Genomic DNA, 21,644 nt, shown 5'->3' with positions numbered 1-21,644 from the left:
TTCAGATCCTTATTTCCAATTTGATAAACTCTGTCCAATTTGACAAACCTACCAGTGTTTTTTTTTTTTTTTTTAATGTTTTTTATTTATTTCTAGGAGAGAGAGAGAGACTGGGTGAGCAGGGGAGGGTCAGAGAGAGAGGGAGACGCAGACTCTGAAATAGGCTCCAGGCTCTGAGCTGGCAGTCAGCACAGAGCCCAACGCGGAGCTCGAACCCATGAACTGCGAGATCATGACCTAAGCAAAAGTTGGATGCTTAACCAACTAAGCCACCCAGGTGCCCCTAAACCTACCAGTGTTTGAAAGGCATCTTAAATTGTTACGTATGTTATCTCTGCTACCTAGTATCAGTTATCTACTTGTATTGCTATAGGTTTGAACTCTGTTAATTATGTCTACCAAATCTTCCTATTCATTCTTTTTAGGCCTCTCATCATCTAAATATGCTAAATCCATGGTTGCTAAATCCTTTTGATTATATTAAATTGATGTATGGCTTTTCTTCATTCCCACTGTATTGCGTTACTATGCCAGAGGTCAGAAACTAGACATTTTGTTTAATCAGCCCAATGGCTTAAAATTTTGTGTGTAAATACTTTCAGGCAGGGCCTGTACTCTTCAAGAATTACAGGTAACTGGGTGCCTGGGTGGCTGTCAGTTATGTGTCCGACTTCAGCTCAGGTCATGATCTCACAGTTCATGAGTTTGAGCCCCACATTGGGCTCTGCACTGACAGTTCAGAGCTTGGAGCCTGCTTCAGATTCTCCCCATCTCTCTCTGCCCCTCCCCTGCTCATGTTCAGTCTCTCTCTCAAGAATAAACATTAAAAAAAGAATTTAAAAAAGATTATAGGTAACCATTCTCCTAGATGTTAAATACTAAAGATGTCACATTTTACCTGCTTTGCCTCCAGGAATTTGAGTTTATAACTTGTGATTGAGACCCTTATCAAATCTTTTTTGTTTAAGACTTTTATTTTTTGTTTAAAAAGTAATCTCTACCTCCAATGTGGGGCTCAGACTCACAACCCCAAGATCAAGAGTCTCATGCTNCAACTCTTGACTGGGCTTTTGCCACTCCACCACCATGGGTCTTTCTCTGCTCCTGTCGCCTCCACATCGTTGCCAAAGTTATCATCCTAAAAGCGCAAATCAAATCTTTTCATTCTCAGATTTTCAGAGTGCCATTGGTTCCCTGTTTCCAACTTAGCTTGATAGGTGAAGTCCTTCACAGTTTGACCCTATCCTACCTGTTACTATTACCTGTCTCATCTCCTTCCTGCCCCCAGTCATTTTTCTCCAGTCCAACCCCTTCCCAACTTCTCTCATTTTCCCAGGCTCTGGTTATTGCACATTCTTCTAGGACTCTGTGTGTTTTCCTAGTGACCTCCCCCTGACTAGCAAAGTACTCCTCCCCTGGAGACTTACTTCATATGTGAAACCTTCCCTGCCTTCCTTAAGTAGAGTTATTTCTCCTTATTTGGACTTCCACAGCACTGTTGGTTTCTTCCAGTAAACTGTTGAATTCCTTGACTGAACCTGTTCCCTGGCCTAGAGCCTGATGCCATCAGTGTTTGAAGTGGGTTCCCAGGGTCAAACCACTAGTCCAAACATCTTTATTAGTCTTGGCAGGGTTAGAAAATTCATAGGCTTTCTTATTAGGTGGCATGTTTTTAGTTCTTATTTGATGAACTTGAACCCATGGTGCCTATTCCATACATGTCACCTGAAACCATCAGGTAACCATTCAAAGTTGATTTGAAGATTTATTGGGCTTGCTGAAACTTAGTTCCACAATATCACCTAACATTTTTATAGTACTTTACAAAATTATTTCCCTTGTATCATTTTATTTGACACCTACAATACTCTGTTTTGAGTAGGGTTTATTATCCCTATTTTACCGGTGATTATAAAGCTACTTTTGAGATTGAAGCCTACATTCATGTGAGACTTCAGAGAGAAAACGTGTTTTTACATTGCATTAAGCAACTGGTTTGTCTCTTTGTAGTTAAATATACCCTGTTGGGTTCTACAGAAAAGTTTGCTTAATAGGCAAGTGCTAAAGATCTTGCCTTTTATAAGACCGTTTTACCATTGAGGTAGAAGGAGGTACCCAGAGCCTGCCTGACCTACAAAAAGGCCTTGACTGTGGTTAGAGACCTTGACTGAAATTAATGGTGTGCTCACTCCAACCTCAAGCTTTTCTGTTGTGCTTCATATATCTAGAATTTGTTAAAATCTATTTCAATAATGGAGTGTCAAACCAGGTTGATGAGTGAAGGGAGTCAGTACAAGGTGGAGTAAGTTTCATAATAATTTCATCAGATGATTGCATTTGTAGGGTGGTAACTTTTGTGGTGCTAACATGCCGTGTTTGGGACTGTGTGGAATTTGACTGAACCAATAAGATGAACCAAGGGCAAGATGAACCATAAGGGCAAGGAAATAATCTCTGTTAGATACTGGCATGTGACATCCAATTTTGTCATCATTTTCCCCCTGCCTGCATTGCCCCAATATTTGAGAGGATAAAAATGATTAAAAAGTTTAAAACAAGTTCTATAATTGTAAGTTTTAAAAATAGGAATGACTTTAGCCTACATAAGGAAAAGCTAAGGGATGGCTTGATTACCATCTTAAAGTATAAGAATAGTTTTTGCCAGGGGGATTTTAATTAATTGTTCTTCCTGTACTTCAAAGATTTAAGAAGAAATGGTCTTAAATGGAAGGAGGAGTAATTGTAATGAATATGAGGAAGAGTTTCTTGATCATCAAAGTTGGGAAACATTTGAATGATTGCTAAAAGAGAGTGTTGAATTTCTGACTATTTCAGTTTTCTAATACCATGTAGCAAATCACCCTAAAACTTTTCGTGGCTTCAAATGGCAGCCATTTTATGCTCATGCATCTGTGAGTTATAATTCAGGGAAGGAGGACATACTGCTTTGCTCCATGTGATTTGATTCGACTGGGGGATCCAACATGGGTTCACTCACATCTGTGGGCCTCTCTGCTAGCTGTTGGCTGAGACAGCTTGGTTCTCTTCCATGAGGTTTGATACTCTCTTGGTCTCTCATCATTCATTCATCAATATCCTGCTCCTCTTAAGGCCTAGGCCTGGGCATGTTAATCAGTATCTCCTGGAGGGTGTTGGCACATATGAGACAGTCTATGTCCTTTCTTTCAGATAACTGTAAAATGAGGATGGGGTTTGAGGACGGGAACAGACTGATCCAGATGGGTATAACATAGAAGGCAGAATGGTTGGTGCCTAAGATAGGCCTGCTGGTCTCCTCTTGCTTCCAAGACCTGATTGAACCCTCTGCCTGTCATGCTGTACCCTCATAGGGTAGCCTAGTCTGCCTAGGCTAAATTATATCTCATTCAGTCAGCCTATCATTAAAGGAATGTTTTCTGAAACCTCACATGTTTTTTCTCATAGTTTCTAGCACCTTTTTGCTTTGTAACATTTTTCTGTTTATAGTTTTTACAATTTATAATATTTGTGTGATTATTTGATATCCAGTAGACAAAAATATGTCTGCTTTGCTTTCCAGTATCTAACATAGTACCTGCCTCATAAAAGGCACTCAGCAAGTATTTGCTGAATGAATAAGTGGTTGATTGAATGCATGCATGAATGAAGTGATATTTGAATTCAGTTTTAAAGGGTGATTAGAATTGTGGACAGGTGGAGCAGATGACTGGGAAATTCATGGTTCCAAAGTGGAGGTGTAGATTAAATTGCTCATGTAATTCTAGACGATGGGAGGAACAGGTTTGGGAAGAGATGAAGGGTTTGGTTTGAGTGTACTTGCTGTGCTAAATTTGAGGTATAGATACCTAGCAAGCGTTTAGAAATCAGTTGTCGACACTTAAGGGTGAGACTGATTCCAGATATTTAGATTTGGGAGTTATCTGACTAAAGTCTGTGGAATCCATTCATCCAGCACAGACTCACCGAAGTGACAGGGCAGGTGAGCTCAAGTCTTGCTGAGGAGGAGCCAGCTTGGTGAAGAGAGCTACAGAGAATGTTTCCAGGCAGAAAAGGAACCACAAGTGGGCAGACCTTGGGGAGCAATAAATTGTCCTTTTCTATTTGAGGACCTGAAAGGAGGACCACCAGGGGATTAGAGTGAGGTGAATGGGTGAGTGGAGCAGCGGTGGCGGGCGAGGCAGAGTAGGAGAGGAAGGCAGGGCCCACATCATACAGGCCTTTGTGGGCTCTCTGGGAGTCAAAAAAGGCATGGTGAGAAAATCACTGAAGGTTTTCAAACAGGAGAGTAGCAGTATGCTTTTTGTTTTTTGTTTTTTTAAATATTTTTATTTATTTCTAGGAGAGAGAGAGAGAGACTGCGTCAGCAGGGGAGGGTCAGACAGAGAGGGAGATACAGACTCTGGAATAGGCTCCAGGCTCTGAGCTGGCAGTCAGCACAGAGCCTGACACGGGGCCCGAATCCACGAACCGTGAGATCATGACCTAAGCGAAAGTCGGATGCTTAACCGACTAAGCCACCCAGGCGCCCCTGCTTTTTGTTTTTAATGAAAGGTGATCCTGAGTACTGGAGCAAAGAGAGTGGCAAAGAGGGGACTGGTCAGGCGGTGTTTGCCTTAGTTCTTGAGAAAGATAATGGTACATAGGGCAGGATATGGCAATGTATATAGTGAGAATGGGATATTTTCAGGATAGGTTTTAAAAGACCCGGTAGAATTCACTAGAGAAGGAAAAGCTGAGTGGTAGGTTCAGAGCCCTAGGGGATACTTAGGGGGCAAAAAGGAGGAGCAAGGACAGAAAGGGAGAAAGATTGGTCTTAGAAGTCAAAGAGAAGTCCAGCTACTGCACTTTCAGTGGAAACTGAAGGGGAAGAAGGAGCCAGAAGGAAGAACATGGGTAGGTCATTGGTATATGGTGCTGCAGGGAGGTCAGGAAGACGGAGGACTTAGGAAAGAGTCATTCATTCAGCCATCAGAAGATCTTTGGTGACTTTGGAGAAAGGGCTTTGCGGTAAAGTGATAGTGGAGCTAACAAGCGAGTGTGTGACCTGGAGGTGAAGCAGACTGCCTCACTCTTTGTTGAGGAAGTGGGGAATCAAAGAGAAAGGGAAAGTAAGCGGAGAGCTCACTTGTGCAAACTTGCACAGAGTAGCATGTGTGTGGAGGCAGATTTGTAAAAACTGTAATGGACCAATGTTTACTGAGCATCTACTCTATGCCAGTACCTGTGCTAGGAACTATACCAAGTCTATTCTACGTATCTCTGTTTTTAAACAGTTTGCCTAATAGCATAGTGATCTCCAAAATGAATTTCCAGATTCTAAGGTATATAAGAACTTCCTTTGGGGTATGGGAAGGAAACATCAGAATTAAGGTTTTGTTTTGTTTTTTAATTTTTTTTTTTAATGTTTGTTTATTTTTGAGAGAGAAGCAGAGTGTGAGTGGAGGAGGAGCAAAGAGAGAGACACACACACAGAATCCAAAGCAGGCTCCAGGCTCTGAGCTGTCAGCACAGAGCCCAACACCAGGCTTGAACCCAAGAACTGTGAGATCATGACGTAAGCCACGTTGGACAAAACCTACTGAGCCACCCAGGTGTCCCAGAACCAAGTTTTAAAAAGTATTTTTATCTTACTCTTTGAAATTTCTTCTTAGTATTATGTTTTATAAAGAACACAGTAGGGGCACCTATATTACATATAGATATAATGGAGATGTGCTAATTTTTTTTTAACTAGTGGTCAGAAATGGTGCTCTCCTGGTCTGCTGAATAAAGGGGAGTTTTTGAGATGAAAAGAAAAGAGGCAGNCTTCAGCATGCCAAGTAGTTTGTACATTGTTTTAAACCTGTTCAAAACCCTGTGATGCTATTTCCCCATTTTACGGACAAGAAACCGAGGACCGGAGACTAACTTGCCCGGGGTCACACAGCTAGTTAAGCGGTAGAACTGGAATTTGAAGCCAGGTCTGTTTTTCTTGAAAGCCTTATTACCTTACTTATTTTTCTCCTCCCCTCATCTGCTTGATGCTCTTTCATATTGAATTCTCATATATTAAAATACACATTTTGGGGGATGACTGAGTGGCTCAGTTGGTTGAGTATCTGACTTCGGCTCTTGATCTCCTGTTTTGTGGGTTTGAGCTCCAGTCAGGCTTTGCGCTGACAGCTCAGAGCCTGCCTTGGATTCTGTGTCTCCCTCTCTCTCTGCCCCAACCCCCTTGCATTCTCTGTCTCAAAAATAAATAAACATTAAAAAAATAAAAAAAATAAAGTCCACATTTTGCAGTTGAGGAATCTGAGGCAAAGGTAAACTGGTTAGCCCGTGGTCCCATATCTAGGGTAGGGCACCAGCAGTACACCTGATTACTGTGTTTTTCCCCGAGGTACCACCACTGCCTCAAAGAACCCTGTTGAATTGCTTCCATAAAGCAGAGGAGGCGGTTGCTGGTTTTTCGACCAAGGAGCGGAAGAGGGGAGAGGGATTGGTTGGGCATAGACAAAGTAGAAAACAGTAATAGTTCCCACCTTTTGAGCATTTTGTGTTGTTAAGGGCTTGCATTAATTACCTCATTTAGGCATTCCATTTTACAGAAGTGGATGTGAAGATAGGGAAAGTTAAGCACCTTGACTGAGGTCACAGAGGAAGACTATGAGTTCTGTCTAACTCCAGGCCCCCATCCCAAACCCTGCCCATCACTGCTCTTTGGCAAGTTGCTATGGAGACATAAACTAGCGATTAATAAAAGATTTCTGAGCCCAGTGATGGCTTGGTCCCAGTTGTATGAATTTGTGGGGCACCCGGTAAATAAAGTCTTCTGACGTTTCTGTAATACTTGGTAGCTCAGGTGTAGAGAGGTTGGGAAGTTAGAAGGGAAGAAAACCGTAGAAAAAGAGTTCAGTAAATCAAGAGTTCAATAAATCCTGCCTCAGGGTGTAGGACTGGTGATTGCAATGGATTGTGTTGTCAAAGAAAGTTGTGTTTGAAATTCATTTTTATAATAAATGTTGTGGTTCTGTTTGATGCAAGGTATATTGGGATATGGAGAAAAGAATGCAAAGATGGTAAGATGGGATCTTTGACCTCCAGAAGGTCAGAGAGAGAGAGATACAGTGCTTCATTGTGCTGCATGATTAAAGGGTATGGAGAGGTGGAGGGTGAAGAAGTATGGGAAAGTATTATACAGATTGGCTTGTTGTAGATCGAGGGTGACACTGGGTAGGGCCGGCCTGGTGGGTGTCATCTATTTTCTCAGGAAGACTGCCAGGGTTGTTGGTCACTGCGTTTTAGATCTGGTTCTCAGGTCACATTTGTCTTGTTTTGTACCTGGAAATGATCAGTCTTTTGGGGACAGCACTGTATTTAGACTTCAGTGACTGTGATCAGAATGGAATGACAACTTATTATTTTAGAGTGAATGAGTCCTTTCTTATTGACAGGATTATGGATTTTGCGAGGGTATTGCTTTTCTGTATCAATAGATCTGAGAAATGAAATTTAATAATATCAAGCTTGCTTGATGAGCTTGGAATAATATGATAGAATAGTTGTGGGGGAAGTTAGGGGAAAAAAGCTAAGATTATTGATTGCCTGGGGCGCCAGGGTGGCTCATTTGGTTAATCATCTGACTCTTGATTTCAGCTCAGGTTGTGATCTCAAGGTTTGTGAGATCAAGCCTTATGTCTGGCTCTGCACTGACAGCTTGTGGCCTGTTTGCGATCTCTCTTTCCCCTCTCTCTGCCCACCTTCCTCCCATCAAAATGGGTAGTAAATAAACTAAAAAAAAAAAAAGGATTATTGATTGCCTACTATGCTGAGTATTGTACTGAGTGCTTTTGCATACAGTAGGACATTTAATTCTCCCAGTGGGCCAATAATCCTCAATTTATAAGTGAAGAAACCAAAGTTTTGTCTTAGCCGTAAGAGGATGAACTGAGATTGGAACCCAGTCCCTCCAATTCTAAGAGCCCCTACCCCTAACTGCTACTATACGCAGTTCTCATTTAAGCATCATGAACAAACCTTGCCCCACAGGAGAGAAGATGGTGTGTCACCTAGTTGAAGTATTTCTTTGCCTTGGGTGATTCTGGACACACAATGGCCCCCTCCATTTTTTCTAGGTTTTTCTAAGTTTGTTGGCCACATTTTGATTATGGTTATGTTCTTTTTCTTTTTTTTAAGATTTTATTTTTAAGTAATCTCCACCCTCAATGTGCGGCTTGAATTTACAACCCCAAGGTCAAGAGCCCTGTGGTCACATTCTTTATTTAAATATATTTATACTATCACCCAAGCCCTTTTGTCCTCTTGTCTTTTAGTTTGGGAGACATTGTATCTCTTTGGAGATACTTTAAAATATCTGTACACATTGATTATGCGTTAATTTTATTATCTTAATTTTATGGTTATGAGATTCCTCCAAGCTCCTAACTTGTCACTCTCCCTCCTTTCCCTTCCTTCTCCAATGGATTTAAACTCAAATTCTGACTCTGACTTTGGAATACTTGTCTGGCTCCAATCCAGCTATCCAATATAGCCGTGGCTCTGTGGATTGCTAAGTGTTATTATTACCATCCCTCTCTTCATGCCCACTTACAGCTCACATTAAATCCAGTTATTCACTGTACTTACATGTCCTTGATTTCCTACTTGGGTGTCCTTGTTTCTGTTGTGCTTTGGACTTAGAATGTCATTCTTCCTGTGAAGCCTCTTTGTCTGATCCCTCACTGGGAGTAATCACTTCTTCCTCGGGGTCTCATAGTAGAGAATTCTCTTTTATGTCTTCTTTATGGCACAGTACACTTTCTGCCATATATTTTAATAGTTGTGTACGTGCCTTTATCTCTCCTACTAGACCATGACCTTGTTGAACAGATTTATCTGGGTGACCTTTGTATCTCCTCTAGTGTCTAATTCAGCTCCTGCACGTAGTAGGCATTCAGTATCTATAGAATAGATAAATGGAGAAACAGAATTTAAGATTGAAGTTTCTGCTTATTGATTTGGATTCCCCCCGCCTTTGGTTTTCTTCTTCCTTTCTCATTTCTTTTTCTTTCCTGTTAAACTTGCTGTGTTTTCCTTTGTACTGACTCACCGAATTTGTCTTCACCACTCCCTTTTCTTACCCAGATTTTGCTTCATTCTTTCCCCATTAGCAGTCACTGTGTGGGAGTGCCACAAGCTGCTGGTCAGATTTTCTCCATCCTTTTGTGGCTTTATTCTGTCCAGGAATCATATGACTAGCATGAGAAACAAGTGGTGACTACGTGAAGATCTTAATAAAAAAGACCACGTGTAAAGAGAACAATTCTTAAGGTTTGTAATTTAGTTTGCAAATGGGAAACTTTCTGATCCACATTTCAAGAGAAAGGGAAAAGAATCCTTGGGTGCTTGAGTATAGATCAAGGCATGTATTCACAGTGTGGATTGTGGGGTGTTAGAGGCATATTTTTTGACCAAAGAAATAACACTGGAAGCCACAGAAGCTTCCTCTAACTCTTAGGGTTGAATCCTGGAATTTTTTCTACAGCTGGAAGAAACATTAAGAGATTTGTGTCATTCGATCTTCCTATTTTCCAGATGAGAAAACAGACCCTAGGAGGCTAACTGATGGTCCATATAAACTGGGGTATTTGTCGGCCCAGCATTTATTCCCAACACTGAATGTGGCTTTGAAGGTGGTGAAAATTTTGCTTCACTTGGAGGCTTCAGGTCTGTAAAACCAGAAGGCTTTTGCTACCAAGTAGGCCCAGACTGATAGCAGGTTGGGTTGGGGGCAGTGTTCACCAGAAGAGATCTTTGACTGTGGGATCACTCCGGTGGTTCCCTACTGGGGATCTGCTCAGTGGGGATTCTGGCCGACAGAAACTTGTTCCTTCTGCCTTTGAAAAGTGACCCGCGTTTAATAATAAAAACATTTCCAATCTTCCTTGCTCATCTCACCCAGCCTTCATAGTCCACTTTTTGTTTCAGGCATGATTTTCTTTTTTTTTTTTTTAAATTTATTTCTGAGAGAGAGAAAGAGCGCGTGAGCGAGTGGGGGATAGCGTGAGCTGGGGAGGGTCAGAGAGAGAGGGAGAGACAATCTGAAGCAGGCTCCAAGCTCTGAGCCGTCTGTCAGCACAGAGCCCGATGTGGGGCTCGAACCCACGAACCGCAAGACCATGACCTGAGCCAAAGTCGGAGGCTCAACCGACTGAGCCACCTAGGCGCCCCTCAGACATGATTTTCTTATCTCAGCGCGTATTTGTTTTCAGTTTTTATTATTTAGGTCAGGCGTCAGTAGGAAGCGTAGGAGAGACTGAAAGTGATTCAGGAGCTCATGATTGGTCTTTGGTGCTGTTTAGGTGAATCTTTGTTAACCCGACTCGTAGAATAATGTATTTTATTGTCAGTGAACTGCTGTTCAGTGAACCATTTGTTGGCAGATATGAAAGGTTACCTATTTTGTGGCTAGGCAGTAGCAGTGTAAATAGATCAGACTGCCCAGAACAGGAAGTCAGATGCAAACAGGATGTGCTTGTCTTTACTGTAACTTTGTGTATCTATGTTTTGAAACTTGGTGTGCTTCAAAAGTCAAGACTTCTAGTATTTGAGCTTGACCAAAGATGTCTCTGTTTCTGGTTTGAAAAGGTGCTAAGGCAGCTAGTCCTTAACTGCCCTTGACTTTATACAGGTGCACATTCTTCTAGGGATTAAGCCATTCTTCCTGGTGCATGATGGTTTTCCTTGCTTCCACCATATCGTGTCCGTATGTTTCATAAAGTGAAACCACTGAATTGCCTGCTGATCTGTTACTTTTGGTAGACGAAGGATCCAAGCTGTGCTTGGCTATGTATTTCTTTTTTTAATTTTTTTATTTTTATTTTTTTTTAAATTTTTNCCACGAACCGCGAGATCATGACCTAAGTGAAAGTCGGACGCTTAACCGACTAAGCCACCCAGGCGCCCCAATGTATTTCTTAATAGTAGAAAATCTTAGCCTGTAATTCACCAGCCATTTAAATTATAGGTTCTTTTTGTTGGATTCCAGGATTTCTAGCACACCTTTTGAGTGCTTCGTAGTGCTTCGTAAGTGTGGTAGTTTACAAATTACCCCGGGGCCTTTTTAGTCTTTGAATTGAAAATTTCCTTGACTGTTGGAGGCTGGATCTAATGCTAACTGCTGAACAGTTTTATCCCTGTAGGCATGTTTCTGGAGAAGAGATTAAATAAGTAGTTTGCTTCTTGGAGAGGTCACTCAGCTGGTAAACAATCATAGGAACCTCTATTTCCTGAACCCCCTTCTCATTCCTCCTTGCTTCCCACTGCTGAAATCTGCTTTATTAAGTTAGTTAGGGAGCTGAATGGGCTATAGAATAACTCCCTGCAGGAAGTAATCTTGGGATCTTTGTGGATTATCATAACCACTTGAGCTGTTTCAGAACAGGTCCATTCTGAAGGTCTCAAACCATAAACTAATGAATATGGAGCAGGTAAAAGTCCAGGTAATGTTTCTTTGTGCAATCCGTATCCTTGCCACATTGCAGACTATCCTTCCACTTTTTTTAAGTTTATATATTTATTTTGAGAGAGTGTGTGTGCACTCGTTCACATGAGTGTGGTCAGGGGTTGGGAAGGGGGTAGTGGCAGAGAGGGAGAGAGAACCCCAAGCATGCTCTGTTTGGAGCCGCAGGCTGGGCTCAGACTCATGAACCGTGAGATCATGACCTGAGCTGAAACCAAGAGTCGGACGCTCAACCGACTGAGCCACCCAGTGCCCCTGTCCTTTCATTTTGTAATTCCAGGAGCAGATGAGTAAAGTGGAACATTTGGGCATCAATGAGAATAGCATTACAGTATCAGCATTATGATAGACTGATATCAGCACAGGTGTCTCTTTTCTTGACTCTCGAAAGGAGTGGTGAATATGGTGAGCCAGTTTGTACTTCATTGTGGGCTATACAGGCAAAGAATAAAACCTGAAGACCATGTTAAAGACAGGGGTTCTTTCCAAGGAAAGAAGATGATGAGAACATGAAGATTTTCTTTGTGGTATGCGGTGAACTAGAAATCTCCATTTCTGCTTCTTTGGGACAGATAGTGGACATATCACATCCTGGCAGGAGCAGAAAACATTTCAGAAAGTCAGCATAATTTCTAGATTGAGATCACACATCAAACCAAGCCAAAGGTCTGTGGGAGGAAGGGAGTGGTTAGTCTGAATTTATCTTGGGTTTATCACAAACTCCCATCAGACTTCAGCGCAGCACAGGCAGTTAGTTATAGGGCTCCAGGTGGGGGCCATAGGTGTGTGTGCGCTCAGTTCTCTGCATCAGGTGGACAGGAGGATTGAGTTGAGGGAGAGTCTCGACTAGCTGAGCCATGGGAAAATTGGCAGACTTGTTGGCAATGTGGTGGGCTTGGGAAGAAGTGTAGCTGGTTGGGCTGCACGGAAGGAAAAGCACCCCAGACCACCTCTGTCTGTTCTCCAGGGAGTATAAAGATAAGAGCTGGTGGGAGGGGCCTGGGTGATTTAGTTCTTGGAGGATCATTGTAAAAGCTAGACTTTTGAAAGCTAGCCTGATGAAAGGTATTAGCAGGTCTTGAAAAAAATAGGGGATAGAGCAGATAAATTTTGTCCCTTTAAAGAACCTTGAAGAGATTTTAAGTTACTTGTAGCTGGCTTTTATTCAATGCCTGTTCTGTGCTAGGCTCTGCAGTGAATGCTTGAACTGCATTATTTTAATCCTTTTAATGTAGTGGTGTCTGTTGTTTTTGAGAAAAATAAGGTTTAAAGGGATTAAATAACATGGGGGGGGTGTACAAAGTCCTCAGTTGAGTTCACACCACTGTACTTTTGGCCGCAGGAAGTTTAGTGCGGTCCACTTTGGAAAGGCAGACAGGGTCATTTTGACCCTAGACAGGATTCATGCCCTGAAGCGCAGCCTTTCCCCAGGGCATGGGATGTGCCAGAAACCCTCTCACCGAATCCCGGCTTCCTTCTCCTGGTGACTCCTTCTCCTGGTGACGGTAGTCAGTCACTGTGGTAGCAGCTCTTGAGAGCAATTTCTTGGGGCCAGAGAAGCCTCTCTGGCAAATCCTGTTTTCTGCACAGGAGTTCAGGGGGATCAGTCTCTTTATTCTTGATGAATTTAGTCATCAGGTTTGATGGAAGAAGGATACTGTGGTAATTAAACTGCAGGTCCGTTTATTCTGTTTTCAGCTTGTTTCAAGACTCCTCTGAACTGCTTTCTTTCCTGATTGACTCGCCCTTTGGGGCAAAATGTCTGGGCTGAAATTAAATGTGTAGGTTTCTCTGCTGCAGTGTTCAATCTGTCATCTCTCCTGAACACCACAGTAAGAAGCAGCCATTTAATTGGTCAGACCCCGAGGGTAAGATTTTGGCACAAATCCATTGGTTAGAATTACTTTTCCCTGAACTTCGCAGCAGATGCTGAGGCCCCTCAGCAGGTATTTGTCATAGACTAGTTGAAACCAGGGAGTTTTCAAGAACATTTATAACTTGGATTATTGTGTATGTTCTTCACTTGTTTACAACAGTTATCACTTCAGGAAAAGAGCTCATGTATTACTAGTGGAAAGTGAAACCTGCCTCCTTTCCCCTTTTTCATACTGTCATTTTAACACTTTGTGTTCCAAAACCCTCTGCTGTGGCTTCTTGTGTCCTCGTGCCCTGCGTCCCCTGCTCTTGCTTGGGTTGGGCACGTTGGTAGTGACTGGCAAAGCTTCGCCTAGACCTAGGTGTATCTGGTAGAGTCTCTTTGATGTCTAGCCTTGCTTTTCTCTGTTATTTTCCTTCTCGATGTGTTGATTTCACTTTAATTTGTATTCTCTGCAGTTCTTATCACAGTGCTATTTATTCCGAACCGAAGCCCCTGAGAGGTCACTGAAGCCTTCTGTGCCTTTCAGTGCAGGGAGGGGATGGAGGGACGTGCCGATCCTGTTCATCCTTGAGGTTTTCTGGCTTTCTAATGCATTGTAACTGATGCAGTTTTAACATGTGTCTGTTACATCTAGAAACTCCATCTGTTACCATTCTTAGCAGACACTTTAAAAACTTAATCTTCAGCAAGTGTGAGGTAGGCCTTTCCCTTAACATACTGCTATGGTCATTTGTGTTTAAAACCCTTAGTTTGCTCATCACCCTGCAGTCATGATTGTAGTGTCTTCAAGCATGAATTTCTCTCTCTCTCTCTCTCTCTCTCTCTTTTTCTTTCTTAAATCTCTGTTGTTGTTATCATTAGTAAGACTTCAGCAAATATCTGGGGATCACATTTACCTGGCACTAAGGCTGGGAATGAAGCTGTAAAGCTGACTCTTTCCTATTGCATTGTCTAACCGTGGGAGAAGAATACTTGAAAAAAAGTTACACAAATTGTTCGCCCATTGGTTAAATGCAGTGCTGCTCGAATGCTCATCCCCTCAGAATGTAATCACCATGTGGTAAAGGGACCTTGCCTGGTCTTTTTCCTCTTGGAGTTCCCCAGCGCCTGGAAGAGGGCTTGGCAGAAAGTGGCGCTAAACAGATAATCAGGTGAATCAGGTGAATGAAATAAAGTTATCTGGAGGTGTACAAGATGCTGTGAGAGCACAGACAGGGTCAAAGGAAGTTTTCCTGAGTAAATAAATGCTGAGGATGTCAAGGTTGAGGGGCTAGCTTAAGGGAGGTCCCTGAAAACCCACATAAGCTTGGCATTTGAGGGGTCGACAGTTTATCAGGGTAGCAGGAGCTAAAAGCAAGGAGGGCGAGGCCCTGAGTGTTAAGGATTTGCTTTCATTATTATTTAATGGGTACCAGAGAAAACATTTATTAAAAGGAGAGTAATAGAGCACTAGGTAGTTGAGACGAATGAAAAATCCCCTCCTTAGCTGGAACCAAGATGGGCGGGGATGGAAATGGAAACATTTTAAATATTGATTAAGGGCATTGTCTTTGGAAAGTTGGGGGTCCCTTTATAGCATCAGTACCCTGAAGTTGTAGTAGGTGGAAATGCAGATGACCTACTGGATATATAAATTAAAACTCTGGATTCTTAGGGATGGCTTTTTGTCTGCCATACCTATTGCAAGATCCTCAGGTGTTGAAAGGTTGGCTTGGTGGATAGGTGGTTTCCACTGTCTCCTATGGTCAACTCATTTACCTTGCTCTCCAGCACACAGGCTCTGAGTTACTAGTTACATAGTTACATAGCACTAGTTACTAGTGCTATGTGGAGGGCGTTGTGGGTGGTGAAAGCATGGCCCTCTTTCTGTAGGACCACAGATTAATCACCCTCTAGCTGTGTGACCCAGCCTTCAGGGCCCACCCTCTTGATTTACAAAAACAACATTGTAGGGGCGCCTGAGCGGCTAAGGGCTCAGTTGGCTGAGCATCTGACTTCAGCTCAGGTCATGATCTCATGGTTCGTGGGTTCCAGCCCTGCATCGAGCTCTGTGCTGAGCATTTGATTAGAGCCTGGAGCCTGCTTTGGATTCTGTATCTCCTTCTGTCTCTGTCCCTCCTCTGCTCACACTGTGTCTTACTCTGTCTCTCAAAAATAAATATTTTAAAAAATTAAGAAAAAAAAAGAACATTGTAACTCTGATGTTTTCAGGACTGTTGTATTAAATGAGACAACAGATGCTGACAGAACAACTCAGGTGTTTTGTAGTGTAATTTTTACTTTTTCTGAAAAAATAGTATTTTCTAGGATCATCTGAGAAGGGATTTCTAACCCCCTGAATCTGAATACCTCCTATTTTCCCCCAGTCTACCCCTGAATAACAGCATAGGAAATTCTCTCTCTCACCTAAGGCTTTGATCCTTTTTATTAAAGTATAACTTGGGAACTGGAGGACACAGGAGCCCTAGTGTCTTTAAAGTCTAACATCTCAGAGTGAATGGAGGCTCTGTGAGCTGGTTTGGAGAGAGGCAAACATTTAATCCTCATTAGCCCCATGCCTTATTATAAGGCCAACCATTTACTGAATGTCTAGTACCATCTTCTGCTCTTTATGTGAGTCTAAAAAGCTTGTAAAGGTATGCTCTCTCTTTATACTGAGCACCTATCCAGTGTCCAGCCTGTGAGGTACAGGTAAGTTTATTCCTGTTTCACTGAAGGTTAGAGAGTCCACTTTCTCAAGCTCATTCCGTTACTCCTTGTTAGAGCTGGATTTAAGGTCATGTCTGACTGAGTCTAAAACCAAAGTAAAATATAGTTGGAATTTTATTTTTATTTTTTATTTTTTGAGAGAGTGTGAGTGAGCAGGGGAGAGGGAGAGAGAGAATCTGAAGCAGGCTCTTCGCTTTCAGCTCAAAGCCTGACGTGGGGCTCCAACCCATGACCCCTGAGATCATGACCTGAGCTGAAGGTGGAATGCTCAACCGACTTGAGCTTCCCAGGTACCCCGGGAATGTTTTTCTTTTTAACTCTTGTATTTTCTAAAAATTTAGCCCCCAAATGAAATGCCTATCGAGGAAATATGCATTATCCACTGCCCACATCCTAAGGACTGCTCGGGAGAATGGACAGTGTCTATTAGGATTTAAAGCCTTTGGAAATGTTTTCCTCTGCTGCGTTCTAGCCTTGTGATGGATCCCTTGTTTATGGCTAGCCCACACACCACTTTACCAGGGCTGCTGATCTGATTCAGGGCTTGGGTTCTAGAGTTCCACAATATACTTGTCTCCTCGGTGACTTAGGTGTTCAGATCTTTATCCTAAAGTAAATATCTCAGAAATAATGTCCATATCACAGAGAACATGCTTCGCTGTCCCACGCCCAGCGAATGAGACCAGTGCTTGTGGGTTGCTCACTTACAGATGCCAACAGACGCTCTGTTTCATGCTCATCGTGTTGACAGCCCTTTAAGCCTTCCCCAGCCGTGGGGCGAGGGACTACCATAGGCAGGTGTGCTGGAAAATTCAAGTTGTGACTTTGAGTTTCAGTTTTAAAATAAAGAGTTGTGAGGGATTTCAAGTTTCTTTTCAAACTTTAGAAGTAAGCAGACTTCCAAGTTGAGAGATGATTGTAAATTTCAGGTGAGTTCTCAAGATGAGGATTGATTCTTTTTTTTAAAAATTTTTTTTAATGTTTTATTTATTTCTAGGAGAGAGAAAGACAGCGTGAGCAGGGGAGGGTCAGAGAGAGAGGGAGACACAGACTCTGAAACAGGCTCTAGGCTCCGAGCTGGCAGTCAGCACAGAGCCCGACGCGGGGCTCGAACCCACGAACCGCGAGATCATGACCTAAGTGAAAGTCGGACGCTTAACCGACTAAGCCACCCAGGCGCCCCGAGGATTGATTCTTTATAGTGTGAGTGGTGTGATGGGGCGGGGGACTACCATAGGCAGGTGTGCTGGAAAATTCAAGTTGTGACTGAGTTTCAGTTTTAAAATAAAGAGTTGTGAGGGATTTCAAGTTTCTTTTCAAACTTTAGAAGTAAGCAGACTTCCAAGTTGAGAGATGATTGTAAATTTCAGGTGAGTTCTCAAGATGAGGATTGATTCTTTATAGTGTGAGTGGTGTGATCATCTGTGCCTGAGCTCTACCCAGCCCAGTCCCTTTGGTGGTAGGAAGCTCAAGCTTGGAGCAGCAGAAAGAAAAAGTGAGAGACGTATTGGGCTTTCTGGCCAGTAGTCACTATTGAACATCTAGGCTCTTGCCTTTTTAGAATGGTAACTTAAAGTTCAATGATAATTTCTTTTCTTTTAGCATGTTATTTATTGATCAGTGGTCACCTCCTATAGGTTAGGCACTTTCCGAATATTATTTTTCATCCCTACAATTACCTCCCAACATATACCTCCCTTTTATACACGTGAGGAAACAGACTCAAAAAGCTTAAGGAACCTGTGCAAGGTTAGCTACCCTTTGTTTTTGATAAAGGACTTTTTTTTTCATAGTCCCTTTATGTCACTATAAATATTGACAAAATGCTTTGGGCGCTAAGGAGAGATAACTAGTACTTGCCTCATTGGCTGTATTGATAAAATTCTTGAATGTTCCTCTGACCTCTGTTTGTTCATTCCACCAATCATTTGGGTGCCTGCTGCAAAGTGGCACTGTGCTAGATGTGGATAAAAAAGTTAGGACAGATGGGGTTCCTGCCCTTGGAGTTTCCAGTCTGTGGGTAGATCGGCTGTAAATAAACCTTTATAATTGCAGATTACGACAGTGCCCAGGAAGAAAACGGAAAGGGCAGTGAGAGGGGCAGTATGACTGAGGAGGACTCCTCTGAACGGGTGGTGTCCGGGTTGCATTCTGAAGGATGAGGAGGAATAGTCCAGGTAGGGAGAACAAGCCGAGACACGGAGGCAAGACAGAGCTCAGTGTGCTTGACCTCCTGAAGGCCACCATGGCTTGAAGCTTAGTGAGCAGGGCGAAAAGTAGCGTGACACAAATGAGAGAAGTGGACAGGGACTGGTGGCACATGCAGGGTCTTTTAACCATGCAGGGACTTGAGTTTTCCTTCTAAAATGCAGTGGAACTCCATTCAAGAGCTTGTGTGTGTGTGTGTGTGTGTGTGTCTGTGTGTGTTGGAGAGAAAGAATTGGAGAGAGGCAAGAACAGGAGCTGGGAAACTAGTTAGGAGCAATTCTTCCATCCAAGAAGTCCTTCTAGACTCTGGAATTACAGTAGGGCACAAAAATCCCTGCCCTCATGTATTTTTTTTTCCCCCTCATGTATTTTTAAAATTCTAGTTAGGAAAGGCAGTTAACAAGTAAGTCAGTAATATCAGTTCGTGCTGTTAGGCATGAGATTAGAAAATGACATTTAAACTGAGGAGTGAATGGCAGGGGGAAGCCAAGTGTGTAATATCCTGGGGAGAAGAGTCCAGGCAGGACTCCTCCAGGAACAAACAGCAAATTCAAAGTCCAAGGAGGGAAGTGTGCTGTGTGCATAATAGATCAGAGATGGAGATTGAGATCACTGCCGGGTGGGGGTAGGGCAGGGGAGATGGAGATAGGAATTTAAGAACCTTCAGCTTAAAAATAGTATCCAAAGCCACCTGACAGGGCGTCCCTTGGGAGACAGTGTAGATGGAGAGGGTGCCAAACACAGCTAGGAGCTCCCAGCATTGAAGAGCAGGGGGAGGGGGAAAGACCAGGAAGTAGGCTTTGAGCGAGGAGGCAAAGCAAGGGCCCAGAATTGTGGAGAATGTTTCAAGGAGGGAAGGGTCACTTATGTCTGGTACCGCCAGGAGGTTAAGAGGAAGACAGGGAAGTGTCACTTGGATCTGGCCAAAGGGGTTCCTTGGTAACCTTGAGAAGAAGAGATTAGGTGGAGTGGTTTAGCGAGACTGGAGGGTTTAAAGAGTGAATTCGAAGTAGAGGAAGTGAGTCAAGTGTTTGTAGAACAATTTTTGGGAAGTTTTATGTATTTTTGAGGGGGGCGGTTGCAGAGAGAGAAGCCCAAGCAGTCTCTGCACCATCAGCACAGAGCCCTATGTGGGCTCGAATTCACGAACCACGGGATCATGCTCTGAGCTGAGATCAAGAGTCAGATGCTTAACTGCCACCCAGGCGCCCCAGACTGATTTTCTATTTGATTGATGGATGGATTGTGTAATCAGGACTACTTCTTATAGCCTGCAGAGCATGGGCTTAACGGTGTAATTTAGTTTCACATCCTGGCTTTACTGCCCTCTAGCTATGACCTTTAGCAAGTTAACTTCTCTGAGCCTTGGTTTTCTCACCTGTGAATGGGATGAACAATCCAATTTGCCTTGCCAGAGTTGTGAGGATCACATGATAAAGCACTAGGTAGTCCCTAGCTCAGTGCCTGGCAGATAAGAAGTATTCTTCAAGTGGAGAAAGACTACTTCTCTACTTCTCAAAACATGTAATTACTTATCAGTTACTTCAAAGAGGCATAGCTAAGCCATATTGATAGGCTTTCATAGCATTTCCTTTCAAAGTCATTGGAATTATACTTTAATTGCTTTTTAAGGATAATATACAAGATGAAGCAAAGCCTATTCTGTATTAGTGATCCATAACGTGGGATCCTTTTCCTAACCACTTACAGCCTAGCTGCTTTTAACAGTTCCAGGAATATGGTAGTGACAATAGGGAGACCTCCCTCAGGGGACTGCAGACATTGTTGAAGGCTTGCCTCGTAGCCGCTTTCTGATTTGCCCTGTCAGAAAGGTACTTCTTTGAGGATTGTGGGCATTGTAATTAGGTTTTCTAAAAAGGATTTTTTGTGAAATCTTACACAGTGGTTCACCATAAGTATCTTAATTCCAAGATGTAACATCTTTGTAAAGCCTGCTGTTGCAGAAGTACCTTGGCACACAGAACAGTTAATTAAAATCAGAACAGATTGGATGAGAACCTTGGGGACTTGACTTTACTGCCTTAGATTTTGGTGGTTAGCAAGGTGGTTAGGAATTGCATTGCAAACTAGCACTTATTTTACTGGGGCACTGACATTCTGACCCTCCTACTCCATGGGTCCATTCTGACCCTTCCCTCCTCCTCGGGAAAGCCCATGACAACCACTGATCCGCTTAAAATTATTTGCCTTGGGCAGGTGAATAAGTGGAGAAGTGACTGGGTTTTTGTTTTTTGTTTTTTAATATTTTTATTTATTTCTAGGAGAGAGAGAGAGAGACAGCAATGAGCAGGGGAGGGTCAGAGAAAGAGGGAGACACAGACTCTGAAATAGGCTCCAGGCTCTGAGCTGGCAGTCAGCACAGAGCCCGATGCGGGCCTCGAACCCACGAACCGTGAGATCGTGACCTAAGCGAAAGTCAGATGCTTAACTGACTAAGCCACCCAGGCGCCCCGAGAAGTGACTGTTTTAAAATTACTTAGGATTCTAGGACTTAACGGGGAGAAATCACATTATCTCCCTTCTTGCCTCTAACTATGACTGTACTCAGCCTACCTGGGATAGGTCGTTTATCTTACCCTGTTATTAAATCTGTAATTTTCCTCTTCAGCAGAGCTTAGTCTCCCAAGAAATGCCAGCATACTTGTCAAGCTGACACACTGCCACGTTCTGACTGGCCATCTCGGTCCTGGACCACAGGGCTCCTCCACAGGGAGGAGCCAGTTTTTGTGTTCACCTTGGCCCCTATACCTCCCGTCTTCCTCCCAGTCCTGCAGGAAGGGAGAGGAGAGCCTTGCAGGTTTCAGACAAGCCCCCTGGGACGGCGGTCAGAGACTGTACTTGAGGATTAAATCGCCAAGTCCCATTTTTTCAAAAGAGAGTAAGGGAATTGGGGGAGGAATTTTCAAACCCTCAGAGAAGATTTAATCATTTTCTTTCAAGATCAGATTTGCAGATCAGAAAGGGATGTTTCTTATGATGGCACCATGGGCAAAATTCGTTATAAATCCTCACTACTACTTCCAGCCCTTTGGTAACACGATCAGACACCAAGTGTGTGTGTCTATTTAGGACCAAGGGATGAAAAAATATTGCCAGAGAAAAGCTTTTGGTTTGTATGGCAATGTTAAAATTACAAATGCGTTCCTTTCACTCCCTGAGGTAACCTAAGGTAAACTATATTCAAGTTGTAATTTAGGCTTCGTATTTTCCAATTGGGCAAGAGAGCACTTTTAACTGGCTGCTTTAGGAAATGGTATTTAATTATATGTCAAAAAGAGTAAAAGCCTGGCCTCCTGACATTGGTGACCCTGTTCTGTTAGCTATATC

At 42.9% G+C, this 21,644-nt stretch overlaps 1 protein-coding gene across 6 annotated transcripts in view; it reads left to right on the top strand.

The window, feature by feature from the left end:
* Positions 1 to 21,644, top strand: part of RFFL (ring finger and FYVE like domain containing E3 ubiquitin protein ligase) — a 58,946-nt gene that overhangs the window by 12,903 nt on the left and 24,399 nt on the right. The window contains exon 1 of one of the 6 annotated variants that reach the window (XM_077749899.1): positions 5,434 to 5,554. The exons of 4 other annotated variants lie outside the window; for them this stretch is intronic. The gene's annotated coding sequence lies outside the window, so the exon portion shown is untranslated. Of the gene's footprint in view, positions 1 to 5,433; positions 5,555 to 5,604; positions 5,617 to 21,644 lie in introns of those variants that run through there. One more of the 6 variants, XM_077749900.1, reaches the window with a different exon arrangement.

This window comes from Crocuta crocuta, unplaced genomic scaffold, assembly GCF_008692635.1.
Source record: "Crocuta crocuta isolate KB4526 unplaced genomic scaffold, BGI_CrCroc_1.0 scaffold149, whole genome shotgun sequence".
Lineage (NCBI taxonomy): Eukaryota > Metazoa > Chordata > Mammalia > Carnivora > Hyaenidae > Crocuta > Crocuta crocuta.
This window is presented reverse-complemented; position numbering and strand designations above follow the sequence as displayed.